Source organism: Felis catus, chromosome D1, assembly GCF_018350175.1.
Source record: "Felis catus isolate Fca126 chromosome D1, F.catus_Fca126_mat1.0, whole genome shotgun sequence".
Classification (NCBI taxonomy): Eukaryota; Metazoa; Chordata; class Mammalia; order Carnivora; family Felidae; genus Felis; species Felis catus.
This window is the reverse complement of record NC_058377.1, coordinates 22875626-22884697: the sequence shown is the minus strand read 5'-3', so window position 1 is coordinate 22884697 and position 9072 is coordinate 22875626. Positions and strand designations below refer to the sequence as shown.

Sequence of the window (9072 nt, the reverse complement as noted above, 5' to 3'; positions counted from 1 at the left end):
AGGTGCCCCGAGAAAGAGATTTCTTTTAAGAAGTTAGCTCACATGATTACGGGGGTGGACAACTCCCCAGATCTGTAGTCAGCAAGCTGGAGGCCCAGGAGAACCTATGGTGTGAGTTCCAGTTTGAAGACTGGAAAGCTCGAGACCCAAGAAAGGCTGATGCTTCAGTCCAAGTCCAAGGGCAGAAGAAGATTGATGTCCCACCTCAAAGCAGTCAGACAGGAAGAGTTCTCTCTTATCTGGGGGCAAGGTCCACCTTTGTGTTCCACCCAGGCTTTCAACTGATTGGATGAGGCCCACCCACATGGTGGGGTTGGGGGGCAATCTGCTTGACTCAGTCCACTCATTCAAATGTGAATCGCATCCAGAAAACACCCTCACAGACACACACTGAATAATGTTTGATCAAATATCTGTCACACCATGGCTCTGTGAAGTTGACACCTAAAAATTGACCCCCCCCAGCCCCCACCCACCCACCCAGGGCAGAGCTACAGTCCTGTCTGGAAGGGAAGAGGAGGCATGACCAGAATGGGCGAGCAGGTCTAGGGCTCCTGTTTCGGATGCTATGGGAGCACAGGGGCCAGGAGAGGCTCCTGTGCCCAACAAAGTGCAGTGGTCAGAATACAGCTTTGCCTCTTCATTATCGTGTGATCTTGGCATGTAACTAACCCCTCTGAGCCTCGGTTTCATTTATATAATAGTTTCCTTGAGAAAAATAAATGGTCTTATGCATATATAGCGCCTGTCTATTACAATTATTTATGCCCCTTGAACTGAAGAAAGTCAACAATTAATTCAACAAACATTTCTTGAACACCTACTAAGTGCTAGGCATCGTGCTACCAATGGCAGGGCACCTTTCTGTCTCTCTTCCCCTCTTTCCCAAAGAGCATCAGCCAAGCCAGGGTAACCTGGTACTATGCTTTGCTCTGGGCATGCTCAGTACCCAGGCTCTGGGGCAGGTGAGGCTTTAGGCTCCCCGTGTTTTGGTGCCTGCTTCGCATCCTCCCCTCCTGCCCAGGTCCTTTGTAGGGCCCCTCACTGTGGGGCTTCCATCGACAACCTTCCTGGGTCCCAAGGGCTCACATCAGCACCTGCGTCATTGCTTTGGGAGATCCTGGAGGGAGGAGGAGGGGGTGGTCTAGAGACAGGAGCGATGAGGGGCCAACTCGGGAGTGTTCTCTTGGCTCAACTCAGAAGGTAACAAGGATGGACTTGGGGATCCAGACTCTTGACTTGTTTGAGCTGAAATTTTGGAGAACCAGGGCTGAGAGCTCTGAATGGGTCAGTGAGACCCACCTTATGGCAGAGGAGGCCTCCAATAGCCTTCTGGAGAGATGGCCCTTCAGCCCCTTCTATTGGCCAACTTTGGGTGGGCATTGCAGTAGCTCTATGACCCTGGGCAAGCAACATACCCTGAACTACCTTGTCCTCATCTTTAAAATGACCATGATAATGACTACTTTTTCAAGTTATTGGACAGATAAGATGCGACCACACATACCAAGCACCTTGTAAGCCCCTAGCACATAGTATACACTCAATAAACGTTCATTCTTGCCCTCTTTCTGTTTCGGGTGAACTAGAATCTGCCTTCCTGACGCTGCTATTGTCAGGGTTGAGCTCTTCCCCCGAAACTTTGCAAAATTACTCCTCTCCCTGTTCCAAATGAAAGTCATTCAGAATTTGAAAACAGCATGTCCAGTCCTTCTATTCTCTACCTAAATAATAATACCATTTTATCACCAGGGATGTGCAACACTCCATGAGATAGTACTGCTATCCACATTTTACCAATGGGCTCAGATTCCCTCTACTTTTTCCCCCCGATGAATCGATCCCCCATTCTCCTTGTAGCTCCATGACCTTTGAGCACTTTCCAGTTTGTCCCCACCTGAGACGGTCCCCTCAGGGCTGGCCAGAAGCCCGTGGAACTGCTGGGTTCCTTTTCTCTCTGACAAGAAGACTCAAAATCCCTCTCGGTTACAAACTGTGTTTCAGTTTTGTTGATCCATCCAGCTAACATTTATTTCTGTGTTCTTGGGTCCTCACCTAGGCCCAGGAGGAAGTCTGGACAGAACTCAGTATTCTGAGAGGAAATGGTGGCTCCACGGGGCTCCCCGGGGTCTTTGGCCAAAGCAGTGGTCCGGCTACAACGAGCGCTCGCGGTCCCTGGCCGCTGCCTCACTTTCTGGGAAACTTCTGCCTCACTGTGGGCAGCGGCACGTCAGACTTCTCCAGGCTGTTGCGACCATTTTGAACCCTGATTCTGAAACCTGAACAGAACGTGGAAGGATAGGGACAGCTGGACTGGAGCAGAGGAAGCAGATGCTCCTGGAAAAAAAAATGGCTTTTCCACATGTGTCCATGTGCGCCTTGTCAGAGGCCAGCCATAGGCCCTCGGGGACCCCAGCAGGAGATGAGCTGAGGGCTGGAGAGGAAATGGGCCAGAGGCTCCGCAGTGGTGGTGGCTCCCGCTGCGTTCCTGGCTGAGAGGAGGAGGGGGAGGGCAAGAGGGACAGAGGGCCCTGCAGGGGTCACCGCTTAGTCACTTTGTTAATTGCCCTTTGGAGACCGGAGAGGAAATGAAGGAGGCCCTAGATAGAGGGCTGAGGAAAGGGAGACCAACGGATCAGGAGAGGAAGGCAGGGGAGGACTAAGCTGAGGTGTGACTATGGTGGCTAGTGCCCCCTTTGGGGGACGGGAGGCAGGCCTGTTCCCCGTGCCAGCTCTGCCTGGTAGCCAGCCCTCCTTCCATCGGCTGTACCGTTCCCGGAGACTTTCACAGCCAGCCCTCCCACGCCACTGTGGGTGGGATACTCTGTCTCTCTGGGCCTCTGTTTCCTCATCAGTTAAAAATGGGGTTGTCGTGCCGGCCCAGCGGCTTCTCAGGGTTGTCATAAGAGCTGGAGGAGCGGGTGCGTCGGAGAGGACGGCACAGCAGGAACCGCTGTGCAAACGCCCGGGGGTGTGGACAGAGCGGAGCTTGGAACCAGGCGGGTGTTCAGATCCCGGCTCTGTGGCCCTCTGGCAGAGTGACACCAAGCATGTTACTTCCCCGCTCCAGAGCTCAGTCCTTTTCCGTACACGAGGCTGATTCTTCAGCATACGCCACAAGAAAAATGTTAATTCGGTTTTGTGAGATACTAGTTTTGTGATTATGGAAGGCAATGTTCCTACTTTTCTTAGATGAATGCTAAGACATTCAGGGATGAGATGGAATGATGTCTTCAGTTTATTTTTCTGCAAAAATAAAGCAGGTCTTTAGTTCTGCTTTGCCATGAGGATTTTTATAGGGCAGACGCAAAACCTGCTTGACATCAGAGTCAGCATTTTTTATTTTCTTTTGGAAGCACGGAGTCACTGAAAAGTTGTGTTAGGTGTTCTCTGTGGAAGTGGTAAGGAGGAGAAAGGAGAGTGCCTCTGGTGGCAGTTAAGGAGACTTCCTTGAGTTTGGGGATGGATCAGAGGTCACTGGGTCCCCAAGAGAGGATGAACCTCCAAAGGCCAGGCCCCTGGCCCATAAAGGGCAGAGAAATGGACAGTCCCGTGAAGGCTTGGCCAATGGGAAGGTCAGTAGCAACCATGATGGACCCAGGGTTATAAGCGTCTCCCTATTTTTGGTACCTTATAAGCCTCGCAGATCTTGGTGGGGCTCTGGGGGGAAGGGGGAAGGGGCCCGGTAATGGAGGCAACTTTATTTGATTTTAATGCAGTGAGGTCCACACCCACCTCACTGCTATTATTATTATGTTGCCTCTGTTATTATTATGAAACAGACTAGAGCCAGGGCGTGACACTAGGTGCCAATGTGTGCTGCTCCCCGCTTCAGTGACAGGAACTCAGGAATGGCTGAGGCTCCTCCCCGGGAAAGGTTCTGGGCTCTTCCCTGCTGCAGCTGGCAATGGGGCTCCCACCATGCCTGGAGTGACGGCGTGAGGGCAGGTGTCTGTGGTTGAGGCCCCGACCGGAGAACTCAGCCTTGTCTGGACCAGTGGGTATCTGTCGGGACCAGGCTGGGGGAGCGGGCCAGGCACTTGAGGTCTGTGGACGAAGCCAGGGCCCAAGGAAACCACTTGTCTCTCTTTCTATCTGCAGGCCTGGTCTGCTCCCCACACCCCGTCCCATGCCCTGCCCTCCACCCCCACCCCCTCCCCCCCAACCTGGCTAGATTCTCCAAGTTCCCTGGCTGGGGAGCAGGAAGGGGTAGGGAGTTTCCAGAATGTCTCCGTAGAACTCCTGGGGGAGTCTTGGCAACTGGAAATTGTCAGTCGTCTCCTTGACAACCAGCAGCCAAATAATTCTGGGAATGGAGTGGGGAGGAGAGCTCTCTGCAGGGTGGCCAAGAGAAGCAGCCCTCAGCCCCCAGAAAACTCCGATCCCCCATTACCTGCGTCAGGCGGGGGCCCATCAGGAGACCAAAACCACACAAGTTAGTTGAAAAAAGGATAAAGAATTGATAACCAGACATAACGCTGCTCACGAGGTAACGAAAGGGCGACAAGAGAACTGCTCAGGTGTCACGGAGGTCTCGGCAGTGGCCGGAGGGCCTGCCACCGCCTGGGCTGGGGAAACCAGAGGAAGAGGCTGCAATCGCTAACCCTTAGACATTTTGAGGAGGGACCCAGAGCCCTGGGGAGGAGGCTCTCAGCCAGAAGGAAGGGAGGACGGACCCCTGGGCTTGTGCCCAGACCTCTGAGGAAGAGGCACCTGCCTGTGAGGGCCGGGTCTCTGGAGCTGGCGTGTGGGGTGCGTAGCGTATGGTGAAGCTTGAAGTACTAGAGACATGGCAAGCTGGATTCAGCTGCTGCTCCGGGATGGGCCTGCTGCGGGGTGAGGGGGGAAGGTTGGGGTGCCTCTTGCAGGGAACACACGGACACAAACGGGAAGGCAGGCGGTCACCCTTCCTCCTCCAGCCTGCAGCCTTCCCTCTAGTGGCTCTGGTCACAAGGATCCAACTGGGAACAGCTGGCCAAGCAGAGACGGGACTCACAGGGCCCGAGGCCACCTTCACAAAGCGGTGTCCAGAGGACGGGGCTGGGGCTGAGAAGCCAGAAATTTCAAGTATTCGTCACCGCAAGGTGGGGAAGTTCTGGTCTTCCAGCCCCGGCTTTACTGAAAAGAGCAGTGCCGAGCACACGGGAGATCTAATATCGTCTGGCCTCTGCTGTGGTTGATTCCTGAGAGTGCACATGGGCAGGCCTTCCCGGACTTACTCTGGCTTGTCTTGAAAAGTTCCCGACGTTCCCAGGCTCTACAGCTGCAAGGAATTTGTATAACCGTAATGATGAAAACAACAGTAATGAAGAAATATTTAGGTAAGAGGGGCCTATGAAAATGGACTACAAATCACTTTGACCAAATCATATGGTAAGGCGAAAGGACAAGATAAACAGATTCATGGGACAGAAATAGAACCAAGTCCAGAAATATACCCCAGTACGTATGGATAATACACAATAAAAGTGGTATTTTAAACCAGTGGAGAGAAGGATAGTTTATTTGATCGATTGCGTAGGCCCCACTGGCTCTTTGAGAAAAACAGAATAAGGTTTGTCTCTACCTCACGTGTTATTAAAACTAAATTTCAAATAGGTGAAAGATTTAAATGTATTTAAATTTAAACATTTCAAACCACTTATATGCTGGTTTTCACATTTAAACAATTTCATGAGGAACTATTTAAACCAGTTTTAAACACTGCTTAAAACAATTTAACGAGGAAAACATTAGAAGAATGTTCATACAATCTATGGTTTGAGGAGATTTTTTATTTATTTATTTTTAATGTTTATTAATTTTTGAGAGAGACAGAGACAGAATGCGAGTGGGTTGGGGCAGAGAGAGAGGGAGGCACAGAATCCGAAGCAGGCTCCAGGCTCGAGCTGTCAGCACAGAGCCTGACCGCGGGGCTCGAACTCACAGACCACGAGATCGTGACCTGGCTGAAGTCGGACGCTTAACCGACTGCGCCACCCAGGCGCCCCATTTTTTTTTTTTTTTTTAATTTTCAAAGGATAAAAGATCACATATACAGAGACAAAAGACATTACAGACTGGAGACAAAATTTCAACATCTGCTACCTATAGAGGTTTGACATCTGTGGCAAAGAGCTCTGAGGTAAAATGAGGAAGAGAAATAGGCCAGCAGGAAAATGGACAAAACATACGAATACATTTGTATTTGTATCAGAGATGGTCCGTGCATTCAGGGAAAGATGCTTAACCTCACTAATAGAGAAACGCACATTTTATTTTTATTACATAAAAAAATTGTTAGAGAGAGAGAGAGAGTGTGAGCAGGGGAATGGCAGAGAGAGAGGGAGACGCAGAATTGGAAGCAGGCTCCAGGCTCCAAGCGGTCAGCACAGAGCCCGACGCGGGGCTAGAACTCAGGAACTGCGAGGTCATGACCTGAGCCAAAGTCAGACGCTCAACCGACTGAGCCAGCCACCCAGGTGCCCCAAGAAATACACATTTTAAAAGCACGACTTCACTTTTCCTTTGTCAGAATGGCAAACCTTAGAGTGAGGAGAGCCAGCGCTGGAGGAGATGTGGGGGAAGCAACTCGCAGTCCCAGGTGTGGAGATGGGAGTTACCCGGATTTCTGAGAAAGGGATCTAGTAACATGTATGAAAGCTGAAAATATGCATCTCTTGGGGCGCCTGGGTGGTTCAGTCGTTTAAGCGTCCAACTTCAGCTCAGGTCATGATCTCTCGGTTTATGGGTTTGAGCCCCACGCCGGGCTCTGTGCTGACAGCTCGGAGCCTGGAGCCTGCTTCGGATTCTGTGTCTCCCTCTCTCTCTCTGCCCCTCCCTGTTCGCACTCATATCTCTCTCTCTCAAAAATAAACAAACATTAAAAAAAATTTTTTTTAAACAGGCATCTCTTTGACCCAGTTATGGGTTATTTCATATGTCACGACAAGTCACTTCTGGTCATTTATCCTACAGAAAATGAATGAAGAAAAGGAAGGAAGGAAGGAAGAAAGGAGGGAGCGAGGGAAGAAAGAAAGAAAGAAATGAAGGGAGGAAAGAAGGAAAGAAGGAAGGAAGGGAAGAAACAAGAAAGAGAAAGGCAGCAAACTCCAGCATTCAAGGATATGCGTTAAAAAATTGCAAAGCTTTTTTTTTTTTTTTGCAGCGACAAAAGTACAGTACTGGTAATCGTTGAATGATACACACAGGTCCATATACCGTAATGTTCTGCAACTATTAAAAAGAGTAAATTACAAAAAGACAAATGCTGTATGATTCTACTTTCCATACCTCTAACGTAGTCAGACTCGGCGAAACGGAAAGAAAAGTGGTCGCCAGGAGCTCGGGTGAGGGGGGAATGGGGAGTTGGTGTTTCATGGGCACAGGGTTTCAATTTTGCAAGCTGAAAAATTTGTGGAGGCTGGCTGCACGACAGTGTGAATATCCTTAGCATCAGTGAACTGTACCCTTAAAAATGATTAAGGTGGTACTGGGGCACCTGGGTGGCGCAGTCGGTTAAGCGTCCGACTTCAGCCAGGTCACGATCTCGCGGTCCGTGGGTTCGAGCCCCGCGTCGGGCTCTGGGCTGATGGCTCGGAGCCTGGAGCCTGCTTCCGATTCTGTGTCTCCCTCTCTCTCTGCCCCTCCCCCGTTCATGCTCTGTCTCTCCCTCTGTCCCAAAAATAAATAAACGTTGGAAAAAAAAAATGATTAAGGTGGTACGTTTTATATTTTTACCACAATTTAAGAAAAAGAATACATTTAGAGGGATTTTTGCGATGTTAGGTGAGAAAAGCAGCTTGCGGAGAAATCTATGTAGAATTTGTAAAATAAACGACATATTTACATAAATGTAAGTGACGACCTCCAGGGTAATCCAGACCTGCCTGGCTATGACCTCAGTCCTCGGATTCCAGAGCGCTCTCCACGCTCCACAAAGCCTGGGATTCCAGCAGGAGCTGGCAATTGAACTAGGCTCACTGGCTTTCTCCGCCTTTGGGTGGCAAAGCACCCTTTCAACTCCCGCCCGTATGTTTCCCGATTTCAACCCTCCTCCCACAAACACCAGGCCCCCACGGGCTCTGGCACCACCAGCCAAGGCCCACAGCTGTTTCCAATATTCTGCACAAACTTTATTGAAATGAGAAGCCCTGTTTATCATCCCTCAGGCCCCAGCTCCTCCTGATTAGGTACATATGACCTGACCTGTCAGCAGGGCCTGAGCCAGCAATCAAAGAGGAGATTGTTCTGAGCCAGGAGGTAAGGGGGCAGGTGCCTGGGGAGCTGAAAAGGGCCCAGAGGAGTCTCCGACCAACCAGGGGTGGACGGGGGATATTCTCAGGCTGACGGCAGAAGGGGAAGGCAGAGCCGGGTAAATTCTTTAAGGGTCACCGGTCTGCTTGTCTTCTCTGGCCATATCTTCTCTCTCTCTCTCTCTCTCTCTCTCTTGCATCCAAGCCTCTTCCAAAAGACATTTCCTATAGCAAGAATATCTCCCCATCCCCAAGCTCCAAACTCAGTCCCAATTCCTCTTGCCTTTGATCTCTGAGCTGTGCCAGGAAACCCCTCCAGACATAATAAAAAAGAAAAGGCACCTCTTCACAATTCCACTCTCCCAGAGCTGCAGAATCATTAACACTCAAATATTGAAAATACCTTAGAGATCATCTAAGTGTCAACTCCCTCTCAATGTAGAAAAATCCCTCTACCTGGTCCTGCTCGTTGATGCTTGAACATTCTGAGCTCTGTGGTCCAATATGATAGTCCCTAGCCACATGTGGCTATTTAAAAATAAACCTCACATCTGGATACATATCCAAAGAAAGTGAAATCAGTATCTTGGCGATATATCTGCAACCTCATGTTTATTGCAGCATTATTCACAATCACTGAGATATGGGAACATCCTAAGTGTCTTCCATATACGATGGAGGGGCTCCTGGGTGGCTCGGTCCATTAAGCGTCTGACTTGATTTCGGCTCAAGTCATGATCTCACAGTTCGTGAACTCATTTATTCAGTTCATGAGATGGAGCCCCGCGTCGGGCTCTGCGCTGACAGCGCAGATCCTGCTTTGGATTCTCTCTCTCCC

At 50.2% G+C, this 9072-nt stretch overlaps 2 long non-coding RNA genes across 2 annotated transcripts; one reads left to right on the top strand and one right to left on the bottom strand.

Moving 5' to 3' along the window:
• Nucleotides 1-3326: 3326 nt before the first annotated feature.
• LOC109491872 lies at nucleotides 3327-4251 on the bottom strand. The gene is made up of 2 exons (XR_002145437.2): nucleotides 4167-4251; nucleotides 3327-4047 (listed from the first exon to the last, which is right to left on the bottom strand). It is a non-coding gene; the product is annotated as an uncharacterized LOC109491872 (long non-coding RNA).
• A 398-nt stretch (nucleotides 4252-4649) lies between these two features.
• LOC109491871 lies at nucleotides 4650-7243 on the top strand. The gene is made up of 2 exons (XR_002145436.3): nucleotides 4650-5321; nucleotides 6958-7243. It is a non-coding gene; the product is annotated as an uncharacterized LOC109491871 (long non-coding RNA).
• Nucleotides 7244-9072: the final 1829 nt, after the last annotated feature.